Source organism: Aquarana catesbeiana, linkage group LG02, assembly GCF_042186555.1.
Source record: "Aquarana catesbeiana isolate 2022-GZ linkage group LG02, ASM4218655v1, whole genome shotgun sequence".
Classification (NCBI taxonomy): domain Eukaryota; kingdom Metazoa; phylum Chordata; class Amphibia; order Anura; family Ranidae; genus Aquarana; species Aquarana catesbeiana.
Genome location: NC_133325.1, coordinates 83,953,821 through 83,977,970, shown reverse-complemented (window position 1 = coordinate 83,977,970; position 24,150 = coordinate 83,953,821). Strand labels below are relative to the sequence as shown.

Here is a 24,150-nt window from a genome sequence, read left to right as displayed (position 1 = left end):
CCTTAAACCCTTCGTGCCTAAGGGTAAAAACAAATCTTAATGCTCAAGCACAATTTTGCAACTTTGACATGTGTTAGTGTACATATTATCACAACTAATTTGTGCATCCAAGTGGATTATACCGATTTTTATTCAGGACAAATTGGGCTTTCATTTAGTGGTAAATGTTAAAGGATATCCCCTGATTTTTTTATTATCAAAAGAAAACTGGCCCAAAAAAGTAAACTTTTTTTTTTAATTTAGCTGAATATTTTTTGCTACTACCATAACCTTACACCAAAGAACAACCCAAATAAAATTTTCCTGCTCCTGACGATCACAGTAATACCACATATGTGAATCCCTTTCATACCTAAGCCTATTTCTGACATATGTTGCTTGCAAGTTAAAATCCGGATTTTTTGCTAGAAAATTACTTAGAACCCCCCAAAATTATATATATATATATATATATATATATATTTTAGCAGAGACCTTAGAGAATAAAATGGTGATCATTGCAATATTTTATGTCACACGTTATTTGCGCAGCGGTCTTTCAAAAGCAATTGTTTGGGAAAAAAGACACTTTCATGAATTAACAAAAAACTAAACAGTAAAGTTAGCCCAATTTTTTTGTGTAATGTGAAAGATGATGTTACGCCAAGTAAATAGATACCTAACATGTCATGCTTTGAAATTGCACACACTCGTGGAATAGCGACAAACTACGGTACCTAAAAATCTCCATTCGCTTTAAAAAAAAATTAACAGTTACCAGGTTAGAGTTACAGAGGGGTTTTGGTGCTAGAATTGTTGCTCTTGCTCTGATGATCACAGCGATACCTTACATGTGTGATTTGAACACCATTTACATATGCAGGCGCGACTTACACATATACGTTTTCTTTGCTGCGTGAGCTCGCGGGGATGTAATACTGTCTTTTTTTTTTTTTAAACGGTGCCATTGGCAGCCGAGTAAACTGGAAGTGACGTTGTGACGTCGTTTCTGTGTTTACACATAGGAAACTCAATCGAAGCCGTAGCCTCTCTCTAGCCAGCGGAAGTGCCGGATTGTGGCTCCGGTCTCCCGGGGGGACGGGAGGCCCGGGAAGAGTGTCGGAAGGTGGCTAGAGGGGGGACGTCCCCTCCCGTCCCTTGGGGATAACAGCCGAGCGGCTTTTAGCCGCATCAGTTGTTATAACTAAACAGCCGACCGCCCGCTCTAAAAAATGGTACCGGGATGATGCCTGAGGCTGCATGCATCATCCCGCTATATCCCCTGAAACCCAAGGCTGCATATGTGCGTACGGTCGGCGCTAAGGTGTTAGGTTAGTTGTTGTATGTACCCGTAATACAGCCCAAAATCAATAGTGCGCATTTTGATTTTTTTTATCCTACCTAAAACACACTAACACTAATACTAATTAAAAAAAAAAATATACTGACCCTGACCTTTGACCCAAACTCTCACCCTGTCATTAGCTTAGATCAAACCTTGATCTAGGTATTTTTTTCTATTTTTTTATTTTATTATTATTATGTATGTATTAATTTTTTTACACACACTTTTTGTTTTTTTAGTCTGCAAGGAGAGAGAGATACGATGCATCTCTCTCCTCCATTCACAGAGAAAAAACACGGGGGCAGGCTTCACAATCAGAGGCTATCACAGCGATCAGGTGACCCAGAATCATGAGTTCCGGGTCCTGATCATTAGTACGGGGCCCAGAGCTCTCTGTGAGCAGCACAAAGGGAGATACGCAAATATGCAGCCCCAGGGAAAAAACCCCATCCAGTGAGGTTGCATATTTGTTTTAGGTCGGCGTGAAGGGGTTGAAGTGGTTGTAAACCGTTGAATATGTAGCCCTTCCAGCTGTGTAATCCTCCACCCGCTCCCCCTTCCCTGCCACTGTAAGCAGTGACAGAGCTGCTGTACAGATCAGACTGTGTAAGATCCCACTGCTCTCTTTCTCCACCTAATCCCTCCTCAGCTGGGCTGCTGGACAGAGTGGGCTGTGTGTGATCTTCTTCCTGCTGTTCTCCTACCTCAAAGCAGCGGTGGTGAGCCTGTGAGGGAGAGGGTGTCATGAATATGCAGTAATGTTTGTCTGTCAGCTTACCTCTCCATGTGTTCTGCTTAAGAGGCCAGCCACTTTTACCTGGCTGCTTACGTAATCCCTCCTCAAAGCATGGCTCCACCCCAGCCCCTATCAGAGAAGTATATTAACCTGTGCATTGCAAGCCAGTTCTGCTGATCAATATTGTGTGTTTGGCTTTCATGTGCGACTTGCTGTGTCTTCTATTCCATTTACCGATCTTGGTTTGTTCTTGACTATCCTTACCTGCTTGTTGCCCCGACCTGTGGCTATCTCCTGACTATCCTTTGTTGTCGCAGTCTGCTGCTTCCTCTCTACCTCCCTGTAGTCTACCGTGAGCGTGAGCTGGGAGGCCCTAGGGGTCGTGACCTGGAGCCAGACTGCAGCTAAATCCATCCCCACCACCAGGGGCCTCTGGTGAACACCCGCTGGCTCTTAAATTCCACGCCCTGGGAAATCTCATGCTCTAGCTCCCAATTTCATCTGTGTTGGTACTACAGAGTACCTGCTCTACTGTATCACCTAGAGCTCCATCCGCAGCAGTCAGCCGTAGGGTCCGCTACCTTGTGGTACACTCCATACTCCAACAAACAAAAACAAAATATTTGGGGGGCACACCTTCTCATTAAAGCTGGTGCAGCCATAAGACCATACAATAGAAGAAAAATATTACAGCGCACACATGCAAAAATACATACACCTCCAGCAAGGCTAGTTTAAAAACACCTAAACATTCTCAAAAAAACATTTTCAGAAATATGTGAATTTGGTCACACCATGTTGCTATATGGTGCTAAGCCCACTTACTGCGACAGTAGCACGATATGGTGTGACCAAATCCCCATATTTTTGAAAATGTTTTTTTGAGAATGTGTAGGTGTTTTTAAACTAGCCTTGCTGGAGGTGAATGTCTTTTTGCATGTGTGCACTGTAATATTTTTCTTCTATTGTATGGTCTTATGGCTGCACCAGCTTTAATGAGAAGGTGTGCCCCCCAAATATGTTGTTTGTGTATTGTATGGATTCTGACCAAATCCTGTTGGGATAGGAGCACCCTGCTCCCTCATTAAGTACCTCTCATTAGTGTCCACTTGTGTCATAGGTGGAGACCTCAATATTCTCCCATTTAGAAGAGTGTAGCTCTCATGGTTCAGAGAAGCAGGATCTCCCAAATCTATAGATAGTGTAGGACCCACTAATCATGGGGTACTTTGTCGCAGTAAGTGGGCTTAGCACCATATAGCAATATGGTGTGACCAAATAACCATATTTTTGAAAAATTTTTTTTGAGAATGTTTAGGTGTTTTTAAACTAGCCTTGCTGGAGGTGAATGTCTTTTTGCATGTGTGCGCTGTAATAATTTTCTTCCAGACTCCAACAAGGTGCATCTGTCACTTGGACTCAGGTGACCTGACAGAGAGGACTGGTGATGCGGCCGCAATGGAAAATGTAGTCCCTCCCTTTACGCTCGCGTGTGGTGACGTTGGGGGCGGATCCTTGGCGGCGGTATATGCGGTCAGCGGCCCTGGCGGGTTCCAGTGCTCTCTGAGCTCCCTGCCAGATAGGCTTAACACTTAGGTTGGATGGTTTGTCCCTTCCTCCCCATCAGGTACATTTCCTAGCTTTTCCCCCTCTTTCTCCTTCCCTTACACTGGGCGTTTTGGTGTTGACCTTCCACCATGGTCTCTCACCCTCACCCCTGGTTGACCACCAACCACCCTTTCTGCCCCCCCCTCCCATTCTTACTTTCTCACTGTTACATCCACATGTGTTTGTTTTGTTCACATTGTCCCACACGTATAGGGTTTTTCAATCATTTTTCTCACACCAGGTGAGCCTGGGAGCGATGGTCTGCTGTGCTCGTTGTCTGTGTTGCCTGCCGCCATTGGACGCGCCCTCTCGGTTCCCGTTACTGACCATGGGCTGGCCCACTGACCTGGACGTCCTGTGTCCTGGTGCATATACCCAGTAAGTTTATATGCCCTACCCGGGCTTTGGGTGGAAGGTTACCCATACTCCCCCAACTGGGTTATTGATTTTCTATGCATTTTATATTACAGATAAATCGCATTTCTGCTCCTGAAGAGCGGCTTTAAGCCGCGAAACGCGTCGAGCTATTTGATGTTGTGAACCATATATATACCCATTATATTATGCAATTTTTACATTTTTACCTATGAAGGATCTGAGAACTTTTGACTGTGCAGTTGCTATCTTTTGAAATGTTTTTACACTCTATGAACACTAGTGGACTCCCCAAATTTTATCATTATTATACAGGATTGTAAACATGTTGTTACCAGTTGTTGTTACTATAGAGTCTGGCGCCTAGTCATGGGTGCAGCCTCATGTATGTACAATTTTATGTTGGTTGAATATGTCTTTATGCAATATTAAAACCATTTTCTATCGTCCACCACTGAGTTCATTTTGTCACCATGAGCTTCAATTAAAGTCCCACCTCTTTTGTTACACTTTGCTGCCATGGCTGCTTCAGTGTATATCTTGTTCTATATTGCAGTTTAAGCCAATCTTCATAGTTGAGGTTGCCTGTGACCTATTTTCTTGAAGCTAATATAGTGTTGTAGTATGCTAACACTTAAGTCATACAGTTGTGTGCAGCCCTCAACTTATATAACCAGGTGTGTCAGAGGGGACAGAGTGGTTTACAGAGTCATGGCAGAGCAGAGATCCCACCATATCAAGCAGCTCCTGCAGGGTTAAGCGTTACACATATACCCACTGAAGTGATTAGCCTTAGGTGAAACACAGAGAAAATAATAAATCCTCCTACATCCTCCCACAAGTTTTACCTGTTTATCTGCAGCCTGTCTTCTCTACAGCTTTATAAAACACACAGATCAAAGACTAATTTTCAGCTTCAGCTGTCAAGGGGCAGGGGTCTGATGTCACATACTACAGAGCAAGAAGGAAGAGCTGAGTATAATCTGAGACCTGAGTGGAGGGAAATGACACTGCCCTCTACACACTGTCATAAGGAAACATGCACAGGCTAGGCTGTTAGTCAACTTCTGTGTGATGGACAGGGGGCAGAGCCATTGCCGGAGATTCTGTGGTGTCCTCATGAACTGTAAGAAGTGAGTTATGCAGATAGCAGAGAAATGAGAGAGGAGACAGGAATCATATTAGGTGCTTTGGACCATGGCTTGTACACACTATATAAGAAATGTAAAGCCCCATACTATACACAGGTTTTATGATTATTTTTAGAGAGACAGGTTTGGTAGAACTTGCAATAAGAAAGAGGAACAGTGAAGCACAATCACTGTGTAATACTACTAAGCAGGAAGCAGTTTCTACATATGTAATGAACAGGTATCAAGTAATAAGTGTAAACATCCATGTTTACAAACTATACATAGAAATACGTTTTTTTTAAAACATTTACATGCATTATTGGTTATTCGCAGTACAGATACCATAGTTACAAATATCTCAAAACACTGCCTCTTTTAATCATTTGTTTTTCTTTTTCTATACCACATTTATTTATTCAGACATAGTTTTATATGCGACATATCCACCTTAAATACATTAAATAAAAAACAGTGCATTTGTTCCTTACTCTATATTTTGTCCTTAGTCCTCTTATTAGAATTTCTACTTTGCTTGTAAATTGCTAAGAGCATTGTCTCTGTGCTACCTTGCAAACTTTCAGAAATCTGGCTCCTCCGGGACTTTAGATTTGCAAACCAAATCAATACTGCCACAATTCAAGCTGTCCTTATTAATTAAGCTTTGTGGCTCATTGAAAGTCAAATAGCCACAAGGTGCAATGTAAAAGTTACTTGTATTTTGAAGAGACTTGTTGGAAAATATATTCATAAATCAGATTTGTTATCAGAGAGGGAACGTTTATTGTTGGGTCATTACCTTCTACAGATTTCCATTATAGCTTTATTCCTGTGCTCAGTTCAGCAGCCTTAGGAGATTTAAAGTCCCATTCACTTGCCTTTAGATAAAAAGAAAATATTGTTCTGCAATAGTTTGGCCTTGTGTATAATAGGTAAAGTGTACCTGTAATGGAGCTACTGTATATGACCAAAGATATGTGAGCACCCCTCCACATGTGGAGTTCTCGTGTTTCCTGTAAAGGTTACTGTAAATGTTACAGCACTGTGTAGACGATTGTGGGCTTCCAATCTACTAACAACATTTTTAGGAGGCCCTTTTCTATTTCAGCATCTTTTCACCCCTCTACACACAACCCCAGGTCAATATCAATAAAGACATGGTTTAGCAAGTTTGGTTTGGAGAACAGCTTTGAGTGGCTGCACAGAGCGAGAGTCCTGAACCCAACCGTACTTAGCACTTTTGGGATGAATTGGAACATTGTTTGCGAGCCAGGTCTTCTCATTCAACATCAGTACTTGTCCTCACAAATACTCCTTTGACTGAATGGGTGCAAATTCATACTAAAAAAAAAATCATGTAGAAAGCTTTTCCATAAGAGTAGAAGCTGCTATAGCTGCAAAGAAGGGACCCTCTTCAAATTAATCCAAATGGTTTTGGAATGGGATGTCCAACAAACTAGAAGCAGCAGTCATGTTCACAAACTTTTTGCCATATAGTGTATAAAGAAGTAAAGCAACAGAACAGCGCAACTGATTATTAATTATTTAGTTTTTTTCCGTGTAATTGGCTTGACTATATATGGGGAATATCTCATTCATTACTCGTTTTCCCCCTTTTTCTATATACTAGCTACAGGGGTATTTTTACCATATACTGGCTTCTTAAATTTTTATATAATCTTTTTAATATAATCATTTTAATAATATTTTGCATACTTGTTTTTTTATTTGTCCACAAACATACCTTCATATTCACATGAGGCTATTGCCAATACTATTAGATTAGCATCCACAAGATGGCGCCGATCAGAGAAATTCCCCTCTGTGGTATGTCAAATTAGTTTATTCAAATTAGTTTATTCACATATATATGTGACAGGATCATTGTTCTATTAAAATCAGAATTATGTTTGCTAACATTTGTGTAAATTCTAAATGGTTGGCTACTTTCTAATGGTGTTGACAGAGTGTGTGGAATGGCATCCCTAGAGGAAAAATTTGTGCTATAGATTTGTCCTCTCCTCCTCCATTTTGGAGGAGTCTCACCAATCGCAACCATCCCATACGTATATAAGCAAGCTGGAGGTGGCATGAGGTCACTTCCTGAAGACGCCATTTACGGCGAAATGTACGTCGGAGCAGAGGATTCATCACTTCCGGGTCCTGATTTGTCACCCCACACCAGGCTTTACCCCTACGAGTGGGACGCAGAATGCACGCTACTGCATTAGGAACAAGCCAGGTCCACACACGCTGTTTTCCCTAGTGCCAGGCAGGCAGTTTTACATGTGAATGCAACCTACTACTTTTTCATTGCTTTTAAATTTGATTAAATATACTACACTACGAGACTTTCTCTCTCCTATCCCGTGGTGATGTGCAGTATTGTTTTTGCGTCAAACATATCTCTTGGAATTATGGCCAATAAGTTCAACCTTGGTTTCATCAGACAATAACACATTTTCCCACATGCTTTTGGGAGACTTTAGATGTGTTTTTCAAAATTTAGCCAGGCTTGGATGTTTTTCTTTGTAAGAAAAGGCTTCCGTCTTGCCACTCTACCCCATAGCCCAGACATATGAAGAATACGGGAGATTTTTGTCACATGTACCACGCAGCCAGTACTTGCCAGATATTCCTGCAGCTCCTTTAATGTTGCTGTAGGCCTATTGGCAGCCTCCCTGTTCAGTTTTCTTCTTGTCTTTTCATAAATTTTGGAGGGAGGTCCAGTTTCCTTAGTAAAATCACTGTTGTGCCATATTTTCTCCACTTGATGATGACTGCCTTCACTGTGTTCCATAGTATATCTAATGTCCTGGAAATCCTTTTATACCTTTCTCCTGACTAATACCTTTTAACAATGAGATCCCTCTGATGCTTTGGAAGCTCTCTGCGGACCATGGCTTTTGCTGTAGGATGTGACTAAGAAAATGTCAGGAAAGACCTACTAGAACAGCTAAACTTTATTTGGGGTTAATCAGAGGCACTTTAATTAATGGCAGGTGTGTGTTGACTCCTATTTAACATGAGTTTGAATGTGATTGCTTAATTCTAAACACAGCTACATCCCCAGTTATAAGAGGGTGTGCACACTTATGCAACCACATTATTTTTGTTTTTTACTCCCCCCAAAAAAGATTTCAGTTTGTTTTTCAATTGAGTTGTACAGTTTATAGGTCACACTAAAGGTTGAAGAAGTTCTGAAATGATTTATCTTTGTCCATTTTTTACATCACAGAAACCTGACATTTTAACAGGGGTGTGTAGACATTTTATATCCATTGTATATGTCTTTTACCAAACACTTACAGTACCCATTTGTATATGACTATTTTACATTTACAGGGTCTGTATCAATGCATTTCTTTGTAATTGCTGTTTAATATCTTCAATAAAGTTTTCCTCCATATGGAGGGAATTAAAAATAAGCTGCCTGGTATCTCCACAATAAACTTTGGGTTGGTAAAAGTTCTTACTTGCTGTGCATTGAGTCTGCCAAATATTTTGGTGACCTATTTTAAACAAATAATGTGTTCCAGTGTTGCTGTTTTGATTATAAGCTGCCAGGTGTCTCTCCAGTTCAAAGAGCAGCCTACTAAAAGTGTTCAAATACCGACTATGGAGTTATTAAATTATTTCTTCCTCTTTCATGTGACATGAAAGAGGAAGAAAAAAAATGGGGATATTTATTGTAGCAAAAAGTACAAAATGATGTGTTTTTTTCAAAATTGTCGCTTTTTTTGTTTATAGCAAAAAATATAAAAACCGCAGAGATGATCACATACCACCAAAATGTAAAAAAAAAAGCTTTATATTTTGTTAATAAATTTTAAAAACAGGTAATTTTCTCCTTCATTGATGTACGCTGATGAAGCTGCACTGATGGGGACCGATAGGCTGCACTTATGGGCACCAATAGGCGGCACTGATGGGCAATAGGCGGCAATGGTAGGCACTGATGAGGTGGCACTGGTGGGCACTGATAGGTGGCACTGGTGGGCACTGAGAGGTGGCACTGATGGGCAGCACTGATGGGCAGCACTGAAGGGCATGGATAGCTGGCACTGATGGGCACTTATAGGTGGCAGTGATGGGCACTGATAGGTGGCAGTGATGGGCACTGATCGACACTGGTTGGTGACACTGATAGGCAGCACTGCTAGGTGGCAGTGATGAGGCACTGATTGGCACCACTGTTGGGCATTTATAGGTGGCACTGGTGTGCATTGATAGGTGGCACTAATTGCTGGCACTTATGCACTGGTGGGCACTGATTCGTGGCACTATGGGCACTGGCAGGTGGCACTGGCAGGCGGTACAGGTGGGCACGTATGAGGCGGCTTTGCCTTTTCCTCTTCAGGACCATCCCTTACACAGAAGCCAGTGATCGGCTTTTTTTTCTCCTCGCGCTGTCAGCGTGAGGAGAAAAAAAAATTATTACCGATCTTCTGTTTACATCATGTGATCAGCTGTCATTGGCTGACAACTAATCACATGGTAAGGGACCGGGATCACGATCATCTGAGTCTCATTGACTCGGTGATCACAGCGCGCGCCCTGCAGGGAGCGTGCAAAGGGGAGGACATCTGTTGACGGCCTCCCGGCAAATTAGGTCCGCGCTGTAGCTGTCATTCGGCTATAGCGCAGATCTGAAGCGGTTAAAAGAGGAGTAAGGTTTTTTTTTTTTTAAGAATCATACTTACCTAGGTGGATGCAGCATCAGTCCGATGCTCCATCTGTCCCTTGCCAGCTCTAAGACTGAGAACCGAGCGATCAAACACTGCTGATCGGTTGGTTCTCACAGTTCCCTGAGCAGAGAGCTGATTACTGTCAGTCAACACTGTCTGCTCTGCCCCTCCTCGCTCACTGGAGCGCTGGTCTGTGGAGGGGGCGGGAGCAGCTGGTTTAAGCTCTCATCGGCTCAACTTCTTTAAGTGTTTTCATGCTGATTAACACACGGTGTAACGCCTACAGATATATATCACATCTCACAGAGATCACAATATTCCTCCTGACAACGCCTTAAAGTGATTGTAAGTCTACAAATATTTTTTTTTAAATAACAAACACATTATACTTACTTGATTTTGCACAGAGCAGCCCAGATGCTCTTCTTCTTGGGTCTCCTGGCTCCTCCTCTTCCTATTGAGGCACACCTGCAGGCTTGATCCTGAGCCACGCTGTTTTTGTCTGTTGACAGAGATATTGGAGCTCAACACAGCCACCTGCTCCCTCCTCACAGGATTTGATTAACAGCCTCAGGAGCCAATGGCTCCTGCTGCTATCAATCTGCCCTGTGAGAAGAAAGAGAGTGAAGAGAGCCCTTGCTCTTGAGCACATCTCTGGTTTGGGAATTGTCTCAGCAGTGTTAATTTCAACGACTAAAACATTTTAGTCGACGAAATGAATACTATTTTAGTCGACTAAAATACGACTAAAACTAAAAGAATTAAGATGACTAAAATACGACTAAAACTAAAATGGCATTTTAGTCAAAAGACTAAAGCCTCGTACACATGATCGGATTTTCCAACAGGAATTATGTGTTGAGAGACTGTTGGCCTAAAATCCGACCGTTTGTACGCTCCATTGGACAATTGTTGTCGGATTTTCCGCTGACAAATGTTGGATGGCAGGCCTATAAATTTTCCGCGGACAATGGTCTGTGGTCAGATTTTCTGATCGTGTGTACACAAGTCGGTCAGACAAAAGTCCAAAGTACAAACACGCATGCTCGGAATCAATGCTCACCAAACACAACATTAGCAGAAGGTGCCCAAAGGGTGGTGCTAAAGAGCTGAAATACCACGTAGTACGTCACTACGTTCGTATTTGTTAGTCAACAATTGTGTGCCGTTTGTATGCAAGACAAGTTTTTGGCCAACGCCCTTCGGACAAAAGTCTGATGTTTTGTCTGCGGAAAATCTGATCATGTGTACGAGGCTTTAGACTAAAACGAAATTGAAATTTGACTTTAAAATTAACAGTGGTCTGTAGTGCATGTTCATACCTCAATAACATAAATAATAGCGTGTTCGATTCTTCACTCCAGCAGTATATAATAAGATTGGAAATTGTAGAGAAATGTTAACTAATGCATTACAATTTAATTACACCCATTCGATTTTAGACAACTAAAATGAGTTTTAGTCGACTAAAATGTACTGGAGATTTAGTCGACTAAATACGACTAAAACTAAAACAATTGCAGAAGACTAAAATGGGACTAAAACTAAAATGCCATTTGAGTCCTAAGACTAAAGCCCCATACACACTATCAGATTTTCTGCTGATTTTTTCCTTCAGATTTACCAAAACCATATAATATGAGGTCAAACCTTAGGAGTTTCAATTTGTATGCAATCAGGCAGGCCCTTGCACTACATGGTTTTGATAAATCCGAAGACAAAAATCAGCAGAAAAACTGATAGTGTGTAAGGGGCTTAAAGCCTTGTACACGATCGGATTTTCAGCAGACAAAATCTCGGACTTTTGTCCGAAGGCACGTCCCTGGATTTTGTCTTGCATACAAATGGCAAGGAGTTGTCGGCCATCAAACACAAATGTAATGACATACTACGTGGTTTTTCAGCTCTTTAGCGCCACCCTTTGGGCTCCTTCTGCTAATTTTGTGTTAGTAGAAGTTTGGTGAATGTTGATTCGCTCTTTTCATTTCGTGTTTTTCACTTAGTTTCTGAAAGGCCGTTCGTCAACCAGACATGTTGCAGAGGAGATACCGTGTTATTTATTATTGGCCTTGGAGTTATTGCTTTGACCCAAGTCCAGTCCAGGAACAGGAGGAGTTCTTGGACCAAAAATTGGTTGCTTCATTTTTTTTTGTTTCAAACATTTTTATTGATAAAGAGATAGTAGTGGCAGTAAAGCATATTATATATTACAACTTATACATTTGGTTCATTTAGAATTACAGTTTTTCGAACAGTGTTCTCACTTAACATCGTAACGTAGCTTTATCGTCAGAAAGATTAATTGCAGGTCAAACTTTAAGCATTAACCAGACTAAGTAACCCTAGAATGCTGCGTATGAGGATTTGAACTTCAATGTGAGTTTGCGAGTCTTATTGGTTGCTTTATTAATCATGACCAGTTATGTCATAGGCCTTTGCTGTGGGAGCTCCAGCAGAATAATCTGGATGTTTTTCGGAATTATCTCCGAATGACGGACCCCTGCTTTCACCAACTCTTGGCATTGTTGACCCCCTATATTAAGAAGCAGGACACATGCATGAGGCTTTTATTTTATTTATTGGGTGAATAATGATTTGATTTGGTATATTTTCTATATTTTTGGATGCATAGAATGCATTTTTGGTTAAGTTCTATTGGCAGATAGCATGTCTAATTTTATTTGTTTTCTTTTTTTAATGCACAATAAAAAAATTGTGTAGAATAATACTTGGCTATGTGTTTTACTTCAAATGACAGTTTGGGAGTAGGCAGTTACATTTAAAAAAATACAATTTGGAACTAAGAAGGGACACAAACATAGTTGTATCTTTGATCTTAAAAACTGTGGGATAATGGTGTTGTGGTAACTTGCCCCAAGAAAAATATAACAAGCATAATAATATTATTCTTGATATCACTAGAAAAAAAAAGCCTTTGAAAATGTGTTTGCAATAACTCCATCAGTATCACCAGCAAAGCAGCTTCATTATTATCCCATTAAAGAAGAAGAGAATTGTGCGCTGCATTTCGAGATTTCATAATTTGTCACATCACAAATGTTAATTTTCCATTACGAACGCAAGTTTACAAGACCGACCGCTTCTGGCTCGTCCTTGCTTCCAAGCATGCGTGTTTGTACTTTGGACTTTTCTCAGACGGACTTGTGTACACACGCTCGGAAAATCCGACAACAGACATTTATCCGCGGAAAATTTTAAAACCTGCCATCCAACATTTGTCCACGGACAATTGTGTGTGAGTGGAGTGTATAAACGGTCAGATTTTCTGCCAATAGCCTGTCATTGAATATTTCCCGTTGGAAAATCCGAATGTGTGTACGAGGCTTAAGACTAAAACTAAATCAAAATTTGCTGCCAAAATTAACACGGGGTCTCAGATAAGAACTGTATAAATGGGGATGGGGGGAGCTGCACACTGAAGGTTTTTGTTTACCTTAATGCATAAAGTGCATTAAGGTAAAAGACCTTCTACTTTTACAACCATTTTAATTTGCTTTTTTCTCCAGCCACATTGCCGTTTAGGCATTATCCAAGGCCAGCATTTAAAGTACTTCCTGAGCGCTTAGAAACAGTCATGTAAATCTTTGTGCCTGTGAAGTTCTTGACTGTGGTCACAAATATCTAATGGGGCGTACACACAGTCGGACTTTTTGGCTACAAAAGTCTGACGGACGCCGACGGACCAAATCCGGCGGACAATCCGATCGTGTGTAGGCTTCCCTGGACTTTCAGCGGACTTTTCCAGTCGCAAATCTGACGGACTTTAGATTTGGAACTTGCTTCAAATCTTTATGTCATAACTCCGCCGGACCCAGAAATCCGCTCGTCTGTATGCTAGTCCGACAGACAAAAAACGACGCTAGGGCAGCTATTGCCTACTGGCTATCAACTTCCTTATTTTAGTCCGGTGTACGTCATCACGTACAAATCTGTCGGACTTTGGTGTGATTGTGTACAGGCAAGCCCGGTCGTTAGAAAGTCCACCAAAAGTCCGTCGAAAGTCTGTCGGACAGGCTGTTGGACTTTTGTAGCTGAAAAGTCCGACCGTGTGTACGCCCCATAACACTGATCATCTCCTGCTGTAGCCTCTCATGAGGGACTTGCTACATAGCTCCCAACTGTCCCTGATTTTGAGGGACTGTCCCTGATTTGGAACAATGTCCCTCTGTCCCTTTTTCCTCCTCATTTGTCCCTCATTTTGGTCCGATCTATATAGTTGTATATAAAATGCACGTTTTATCTATCAAAAAGTGTTTCCCAGTGCATCTGATTTCTAAATGGCTGCATTTGTAATTTCCAAAAGTCAATATGAAGGAATAGTGGTAAAAAAAGCACTTGTGGGTTTAACCAATACTGTTTTTTTTGTAAAATTCTCCTTTAAGGGGCGTGGCAAGGGGTGTGTCCTATGCCTGCATACTTTTGCTGATAGGTGTCCCTCATTCTCATCTCAAAAAGTTGGGAGGTATGCTTGCTGTACACTTAGGGGTTAATTTAATAAAGGAAGAATGCAAAATCTGGTGCAGCTCTGCATAGAAATCAATCAGCTTCTATGTTTTATTGTCAAAGCATGAACAAGCTGAAGTTAGAAACTTATTGACTACAGCTGCACCAGATTTTACACTTTTCAATTTTAGTAAATGAACCCCCCTGTGTTGCAATCTAGTCAGTGGAGGAGAGGAGACTAAGGAAATGCTTTCTCCTGCCTGTAGCAGAGTGATGACATAATGTCAGCCCAGGCAAAGTGGAGCTCAAGGTCTGCTTTTTACTGATCACAGGTACAACATTTATTGAGAAATCATACTGCTGTATGTTGTGACATGCTAGGGGTGTGTAGACTTGACAAGTTGCAAAAGGTCTGCTCTAAAGTGTAAGCTCACCTTTTCACAAAAAATGAAAAGGTGAATTAATACACTACGCCCTTCCCACACGACTAGTCCTTGCTGCATTTAGCTCCGTGGTTGATTAGCATTAACTGCCTATGCAGCTAGTGTAGTGGTCCAGGGTTTTTAAACGCCGTTGTCTTCCTCTCTTTTTTTTCCCTTAGAGCCCTTTCACACTGGGGCCGCCCGTGCTTTCGTGGTAAAGCGCCGCTCGTTTTAACGGCGCTTTACCACTGTTTAAGCAGTGCTTTTGCACTGATTTTCGGCCGCCAGCGGGGAGCTATTAAGCACAAAAAAGAGGTTAAAAACTCCCATGTTGCGGCGCTTCCGAATCGCTTTACAGGTGCTTTGGAAGCTCTGCCCATTCAATGCAATGCGCAGGGGCGGTGTAGGAGGTGTAGGAGGGCTGTATACAGCGCTCCCAAAACGCCCAAAAGATGCTGCTTGCAGGACTTTTTCTAATGTCCTGCAAGCGCACTGCCCCAGTATGAAAGCACCCATTGCAATGATTGGGAGGTAGTTTTTAGGTGCTTAACAGACGCAATTTCTAGCGCTAAAAACTGCCTCAGTGTGAAAGGGGTCTTAAGGACTCCAGGATAGATCAGAGATGTTCTTGGTTGAGTGGTCAGTGCCAGTACATGACCACTTGGACCAATTACTCTGATCTGTGCTGGCATTCCTAAAGAAAGAAGGGGAAGAAGACTGCAGCTTTAACCACTTCAGCTCTGGAGGATTTACCCCCTTCATTAACAGGCCAGTTTTTGTGATACGGCACTGCGTTACTTTTACTGATAATTGCGCGGTCGTGTGACTCTGTACCCAAATAAAATGTATGTCCTTTTTTTCCCACAAATACAGCTTTCTTTTGTTGGTATTTGATCACCTCTGCGGTTTTTATTTTTTGCGCTTTAAACAAAAAAAAAAAATCGACAATTTTGAAAAAATATATATATTCTTTACTTTCTGCTTTAAAACATTTCCAATAAGAAAATTAAACAAATGTAATTTCTTCATCAATTTAGGCCGATATGTATGTATAAGCGTATATTAATTGGTTTGCGCAAAAGGTATAGCGTCTACAAACAACTATACGATATATTTATGAAAGTTTTATTTTATTTTATTTTTTTTACTAGTAATGGCGCTGGTCAGCGACTTATAGCGGGACTGCGATATTGAGGCAGACAAATCGGACACTAACTGACACTTTTGAAGCTTTTTGGGGACCAGTCACACGAATACAGTGATCAGTGCTAAAAATATACACTGTCACTGTATTGACACTGGCTGGGAAGGGGTTAACCTCAGGGGCGATCAAAGGGTTAACTGTGTGCCTAGCCTGTGTTTTTGTACAGTGTTTGAGGTACTTTTACACAGGATCAATGCCTTCCCTACTAACAGAACGGCAATCTGAGTTGCTTACAAAGGCAGACTGCCGTTCTGCCTCTGTATCAAATGATCAGCATGTTCCGGCAGACATCGAGTGATGATCGGCTCCCGCTGTGTATAACCACAGCAGGAGCATGCCTCCGGCGGCGTGCATTCGCATCCGCTGCCCGTGAGTGCAGGATCATATATATATATATATATATATATATATATATATATATATATATATATATATATATATTATATGTGTGTGTGTGTGTGTGATCCTGCACACAGCGGCTGCGATGTAGCAGTATATCTGCTATAGGGCAGTTGGCCACAGAGGTAAAGTTATACACAGAGGTAAATGCAGCAGGGAACAAGGGGGTGGGATGGGTGCAGTTTTTTTCATGTTTTGTGAAAAGGTGAACTTACATTTTAAGTTAGCTTTTGAATGATTGCATATAAAGTTATATTTGCCTTCACATAACCTAACACCCATTGTAAATATCTTTGACTATAAAGTTCTCTTCCAGTCTTCTATCTTCACCACCTCCCTCTCTACTCTGCCTTGTAGGGTGTCAGAAATTCCTATAAAGTGACAGATGCATTTGCATGAAAATCTGCACATCATTTAAAAGTCAATTAGGTTTTCACCAACACCAGCTTTGTGAGTGCTCTTCTAAATCAATATATCAAAGAGGTCGCACATAATTAGATTATATTTTTATGGTACAATCATGGCACATTCAAAGCTTGTACATCACCAGTGCCCGCTTCACTTGAAAAGATCGTCATACAGTCCTAATACATTGTTTCAAATAGATCACAGCTCAACTGAATTATCAGTTTAAGCCCTGGTTCACATTGATGCAATTTGGCATGCCAAATCGGCGGCTATGCCCGCAATGGAACTGTCCGAATTGGTGTGATGTCGACTTTGCGGTGCCGCACCAATTCCCAAAAGTAGTTTCTGTACTACTTTTGCCGATTTCAGGTGCAATTTCAGTAGACACGTGGCCACTCATTAAAGTTAGAAGAAAAGAGGTCTAACCTTAAACTACGTAGAGGGTTCTTTACTGTAAGAGCGGCAAGGATGTGGAATTCCCTTCCACAGGCGGTGGTCTCAGCGGGGAGTATCGATAGTTTAAAAAAACTATTAGATAAGCACTTGCACGACCACAACATACAGGGATATACAATTTAATACTGACATACTGTATAATCAGACACATAGGTTGGACTTGATGGACTTGTGTCTTTTTTCAACCTCACTATCTGTGCAGGAAACTGCACAGATGTCTCTGAAATCATTGGACTGACATGCGGGAATGAAATTGTGCGAGTTCAGCTGAACTCGTACAATTTCAATCCTGCAGCAGTGTGATCCTGGGCTAAGGCAACTAAATATATTTGGGGAATTTACCAAAACTTCAGCTTGTTTAATTAAAATATCATTAAACCCTCAGCTTTTCTTAACCTAACACATTTTGCACCACAAAATAAACATTGCCCAGTAAAATATTTTTTTAAATTACCCCAGCACTTGCAGTTTACAACCTTTCAATGCTGCTGGTCCCTGCTGTCTCAGTGCTGTCTCCCTGAACTTCCAATCTTCACAGGAAGAAGTTAACAGTGGACAGTGTAGTCTGGTAATTTTCAGAAGGAAGGGGGAAGGAGATGGGAGGGGCAGGGGAGTGTCTTGTCGTCTTATGTCGCGTACACACGGTCAAATTTTCAGACGGGAAATGTTGGATGTGAGCTTGTTGTCGGAAAGTCCGACCGTGTGTATGCTCCATCGAACATTTGCTGTTGGACTTTCCGCCAACAAATGTTTGCTAGCAGGTTCTCAAATTTTCCGCCAACAAAACTTTGTTGTCGGAAAGTCAGATCGTGTGTACACAAGTCCGTCGCACAAAAGTTCATGCATGCTCGGAATCAAGCAGAAGGAGCCGCACTGGCTATTGAACTTCCTTTTTCTCAGCTCATTGTACGTCTTCTACGTCACCGCGTTCCCACGTTCCCATATTCATAATTGTTGGCCAACATTTGTGTGACCGTGTTTATGCAAGGCAAGTTTGAGCCAACAAGCTTCGAACAAAAATCCACGGTTTTGTTGGCGGAAAGTCCGATCGTGTGTACGGGGCATTAGGCTATGGAGCTGTGTGTTGCTATTAATGCACACACAGTGTAGTGGATTTTTTATCATTCCTAATCAAATGTTACTTTACTCTGTGTCTGGGGAATATTAAATGTCACAATAGGTGTAATGTATATGACATGCATTACATACTACATGTCCACCACATCAAAGCCATTGTTTTTTTTTAATTTTCCAATTACTGATAAATTCTCTTTTCTTGATACCAAATGATGTGTAGCGTGTGTTTATTTACATATTGCACTTTCCCTATTTAGTTTATTTGTATATCTTTCTCTATATGAGATCTCTCCTCCAACTATCCAGGTATGGAAGAGAACCTCCTCAGATGCTCCTCTACAGTACATGCACATGTAAGTCTGAGACAGAGCCATTCCTCTTGTCCTTGAGATCTAATATGTAGCACCCTCTAGTGTGCTACTAGTGTTAATGCAAGCAAATTTATGTTATGACTAATGGTTAGTTTGTGAGTCTGAATTGGGTAAGGGTTTACTACAGGTCAGGCTGGATGACTCACAGAGGCAGGTCTCTTGTACCTCCCCATGGATTTGAAAGTCTGGAGAAACTTCTAGAAGTTAGTGGGTGGAGGCCAGGAGGGCTGATCTGCATACTTGAGGAAACTTGGCCAATCCCCAGGCAGTATGTCCGGGCAGGGTGGCTGAGTCAGCCCTTAAATATGGTGGAGCCATGCCAAGAGGGGAATCGGGGGAAGATGGAGTGCTGAGGAGGCTGCGGGTGGCATAAGAGGGGTAGAAAAACGAGAGAACAATTTGCCCAAGGTTCTTTGGGGAGTGGTGCTCTATCAAATAGTACAACAAATGTATAAAAATACAAAATGTATTAGATTTGCATAAAAAACAACAAATACATATTCACATTCATTGTGTAAAAATAAGGTCATCTTTTCACCAATGTACATTCAGGATGCCAACATAATGATAAATGGATCAATATTCATTTGCGAGTCGGTTTGTATGTGCATGTAGAAGTAAATTGAATATAATTCAAGACCATAGATTAAAAGAAATGGCATCTAGATCTCAAAAGCTGCAGGTAACCACAGCAGGGGTTAGCCTGATCATGTGGCTGTTTGCTGCAGTGTCCTTTGGAATTTTTATTCTCACCCAAGGGGTTCAACAGTGGAGGTGTTTGCCCTCCTTTTTCTGCCCAGCCTCCAGGTCACCAGCTACCCTCAGCTCCCAGGGGAAAACCCCTGCTGTGAATTATATCCAATTTACTTCTACATGCACATACAAACCAACTGCGACACTCTCCTGATGAAGCTCTGCCCCATGAAATGCATAGAGACTACAATGCTTGTAAATGAATATTGATCCATTTATCATTATGTTGGCATCCTGAATTTACATTGGTGAAAAGGTGACCTTGTTTTTACACAATGAATGTGAATATGTACTTGTTCTTTATGCAAATCTAATACATTTTGTATTTTTTTATTTTACATTTGTTGTACTATTTGATAGAGCACCACTCCCCAAAGTCCCTTGGGCAAATTGTTCTCTAGTTTTTCTGTTCTGTATGATTGGGGACTGAGTGCTGCTCTGGTCTAAGCATGGGGGGGCTCCTCTTTTTGTTTGGGCATAGGAGGGGTCTCTTAGGTCTAGGGGAGACCCCAGCCCCAGGATGGGCTCGGACTGGCTCAGGAGGATCCATTCAGCAGAGCAGTTTGACTTGGAATCTTGCCTGAGAGCAGTGGGAGCAAGGACAGAGTGAGTACATCAGCACACCCAGGGATTCCCAAGGGAAGAGACGTCCACATGTAGCAAGCTTTCTAAAGGACAGCGTTGTGCTTAATTCTTTATCTTTGCTGTGGGAGATCTTCAGAGCAGCCAGGAGGGCTAGTTGTACCTGCAAGCAGTGTAGCTGGGAGCAGTTCTACACAAAGAGAGGATACACTCCTGCATGCAGTTTGCCTCAATTTTTGTGCTATTTCCAAGAGGGTCTGAGAGCTTCTGTAATGGACTTTTGTAACTAATCTACTAAGGACTGTGTGAGGAAAGGAAGAAAAGCATTTCAGGATCTTTTTGTACACAAGAAAGAAATTGTCCCCTATTTAGTCGTTCTTGATTCAGGTTGGACATCCTATAAATCCCTTCACCCCATCCAAGTTGTTACCCCTAATAAAACATCAAAACAAAGCCAAGGGACTGACTTCTTGTGTTTGGGTGCAAGCAGTGAATGCAATGTTACCTTGCTGTGCAGGAGTGGGGGAGCCAGTTACCAGTAGCCTTTGGGGGGGTAGTGCTACACATATAGTATTTTACTGTATATAAGGATGCCAAAAACATATGTGTTTACACATCTAAAAAATTGTGGGAGAAGAGGGTGTAAATAAAGGAGGAACAGGTTTTTCTCTCCTAAGATCTCCAACAAATAATATCTTGTTCTCTGCATTCAAAACACTGGAAGTCAGCCGTGTGGCACACGTACAATTTACAGAGTGCTTTGCATTCTCTGAATGGAGAAGGGGGGAGCATGACGTCATTTTTCCTGTCTCCGTCACCTCCCTGCCTCTCCAACTTGTCCAATCTTGAATAGGCAAGCGGCTGAATTCCTGCGTTAGAAGGCAGCAGTGCCACCACTCAGCAGGGGACCTGAAAGCAAGTGGAGATCACTGGAGTAGCAGGGTCTACTTCAGTGATTTCCAGCTTCCATCAGCCAGGTTGGTCAAAGCTGAACCAATGTAACTACTGAATGTATAAAATATCAATACCTGGAATTCTTTAAAGGGGTTGTAAACCCTCATGGTTTTTCACCTTAATGCATTCTATGCATTAAGGTGAAAATCCTTCTGTGGTGCTGCAGCCCCCCGAGCCCCCGTTTTACTTACCTGACCCGAATCTTTCTCCAGCCGGGAACGAGCACACCAGCTCTACCTGGTGTCTCGTGTCCTGATTGGATAGATTGATAGCAGCGTAGCCATTGGCTCCCGCCAATCAAATCCAATGACGCGGCGCCGGGGGGTGGGGCCGAGTCCTGCATTCTGTGTGAATGGACACAGATGCAGGACTCAGGAGCGCGCCCGCACAGGTGTCCACCAAGGGGAGTGCTTCTCCAATGTGGACACTCGATGTGGGGAGGAGCCACCAGCACCGCTGAGGGACCCCAGAAGAGGAGGATCGGGGCCACTCTGTGCAAAACGAACTGCACAGTGGAGGCAAGTATGACATGTTTGTTTTCTTGTTTTATTTTTAAAACAAAGGTTTACAACCCCTTTAAGTAAAGCCTGGTACACATGGGACGAAAGTCGGGAGACAAGGGCCAGTTAAAAAAAAACGTCCGACATTCGGCCCATGTGTAGACAGAGGCTTCTAGCCGGACGTGCATGCTGGAAAACCAGCATCCGACTGACTCCCAATCAGCACTTTCAGCCAATAGTTCTAGCGGGGGGGGGTGTGGCAGTCCCACTGTCAGAACACAACAGCTCACCAGGGGAGATCGCTGAACTAAACTCGCATGGTTAGTACAGTGGCTCCGACCAACCGGAGCTGGCAATTTTTTTTCATTCAACCCGTGGGGTTGAACAAAAAGAAACGAATAGTGTATACCAGGCTTTAGAATGTCATGAACCATGTGGATATACAAACAATAACAAATACAAATGAGAAGCAGATGGGGAGGATAGATTAGTGAGGGTCAGTTTTTTCTTTTCTTGATTCCTTTCCCAAGGTAAATCTTTCCAATATAAACTATCCTCTGCTCTAATAAACTTCCTCCTTTCCCAGGAACACAAACACATACTGTACATGCACATTAAAGCATGAAGTGGGTTCCCAGGTAGTACTTCACGCTTCCTATTAGAAGGATGATCTATTAGGAAGACGGAACTATCCCCTAGGAACCCAAGTCATACTTAAATGTGCAGGTATGTGTTTGTATTACTGGGAGAGGTTTTGTAGAAGAGAGGATATTATATGCTGAAGAGTTTTTTGGGAGAGATATTAGATAAAGAAAAATCTGTTACTCTCTTATTTATTCCATCCTGTGCCCAGTATGAAGTTTAGGTGCGTATACACATATGTTTTTGATATCGTTACCTATGATACTATATGGGATCTCAAAGGCAAAACTTTCTCAGTTATATGTGCATGTATGATAAATATCTGAGGAGGTTCTCCTTTATATTAAGCCTGGATAGTTTGATGAGAGATCTCAAATAGAGAAAGATATACATAAAAACTACATAGATATTCTGATTCCAATTGTTGTAATACTGACTATCACTTCCTGAGACCTCTATGCCTGCCCTGAATACAGCAGAGACAATCACCACAGTCTTCATCAAAAAGTTGAACCCACCAAACATTTGGTATACACAAATGTCTTTATTGCATGCAGAACACTGAGGCAATACCATAAGATGCGGTGGACTTAATATTAATAATAAATATTATTTATAGATTTTAAGCATTTAAGGCTGTCAAAAGGAATATTAACATTCCTAGCCTTCATGTGTGCCTTGTAGGGGAGGATATAGAGACTCACGCAAGAGGAAAAGGAAATTACATCACAGAACGGGAAAGAAAATACAGAAAATAATATGCAGTAAAAACAATAGTCACGAGGTGGCAGTGTAATATGTAAATGTGTACAGTATAAACACACACTATCCTCAAATTGGTAACAAGAAATAAGACTTTTATTAGTAATAAGAAAATTCAATAAAAAGATCTTAAAGGAACTAGTAAAGATTATTTTTTAGACCTTTTGATTGTGATTTTTTCCAACTGCCATTAGTGTATCCTGTTGTGTATTTTGGGTAGGATCCAATTTTCTCTTTAAATACTTTGAGAATTTTACTACCTTGTAGCAATCTTTCATATCTTTTTGTTTTGGGTTCTTTCCAGTCTTCGGGCCCTCTGTAGAGGTCTCCCCAGGGGCCAGTGGTCGCTTTTTGTTCACCCCTGGGTGAGGAGCTGTGTCCATACCATGACAGAGATAAGTTTGGGAAGCTTTGGGATCATCTTTTATTTATCTTTCTTTCCTGTAGGTATGCATAAGAAAATGTCTTCTGTTTTTTATTTTGTATATGTTGGATTATTGTTCAAATGTTCAAATTTTTCTTTAAATCGATTACCACAGTGTCAAGTGGGGTTTCATCTGCCAGGCTTTGATATCTTGGTCGCTTAGGCAACAACTATATTTATAAAAAGAATTTAGCCCGTGCATACGTTTATCATTTGCAAAAACAAATACAATTCCCCTCTGCTAAGAAAAATATCAAAAAGATAATAGGAACCCACACATTTTGCTGAAAAGAGAAATAACCATTCAAAAAAAAAAAAAGGAAAGTGGCATCATATGCTACAACACCTCTATAATTGTTAATATAATGAAAACTATCTCGAATACTCATAACTTATAACAGACAAGGTCATTTTTTTTCTCTCCTTGCTAACAACATTTCAAATCAATTTGTTTTTTTACTTGCAGGTGCTGTTCATGTAATCTCAGAAGCCATGTGAGAACTGTTGTCTCTCCTATGTACTAGGAATCTTCACATGCTATTCCTGTGGGGGGGACACCCTCAATGACCTACAGTCAAAACATAAGCCACTGGCAGCTGCCACCACGTGTAGGAATCAGGGCCGGTGCTACCACTAGGCATAAATCTGGTGAGGCTGCATTGATGGGCTATGGTGAGGCTGCATTGATGGGCGCTGGTAGGCTTCATTGATGGGCGCTGGTGAGGCTGTATTGATGGGCGCTGGTGAGGCTGCATTGATGGGCGCTGGTGAGGCTGCATTGATGGACGCTGGCGAGGCTGCATTGATGGGCGCTGGTGGGCTGCATTTGATGGGCGCTTCATTGAAAAGGTGGGGTATACATGGGCAGGGC

General features: G+C 41.7%; 1 long non-coding RNA gene across 3 annotated transcripts in view; it reads right to left on the bottom strand.

The window, feature by feature from the left end:
- The window catches only part of LOC141126999 (uncharacterized), a 115,639-nt gene extending 113,466 nt beyond the window's left edge, over positions 1-2,173 (bottom strand). For all 3 annotated transcript variants that reach the window (XR_012241476.1, XR_012241474.1, XR_012241475.1), the window contains exon 1: positions 2,103-2,173. This is a non-coding gene — a long non-coding RNA (uncharacterized lncRNA). The remainder of the gene's footprint in view (positions 1-2,102) is intronic.
- Positions 2,174-24,150: the final 21,977 nt, after the last annotated feature.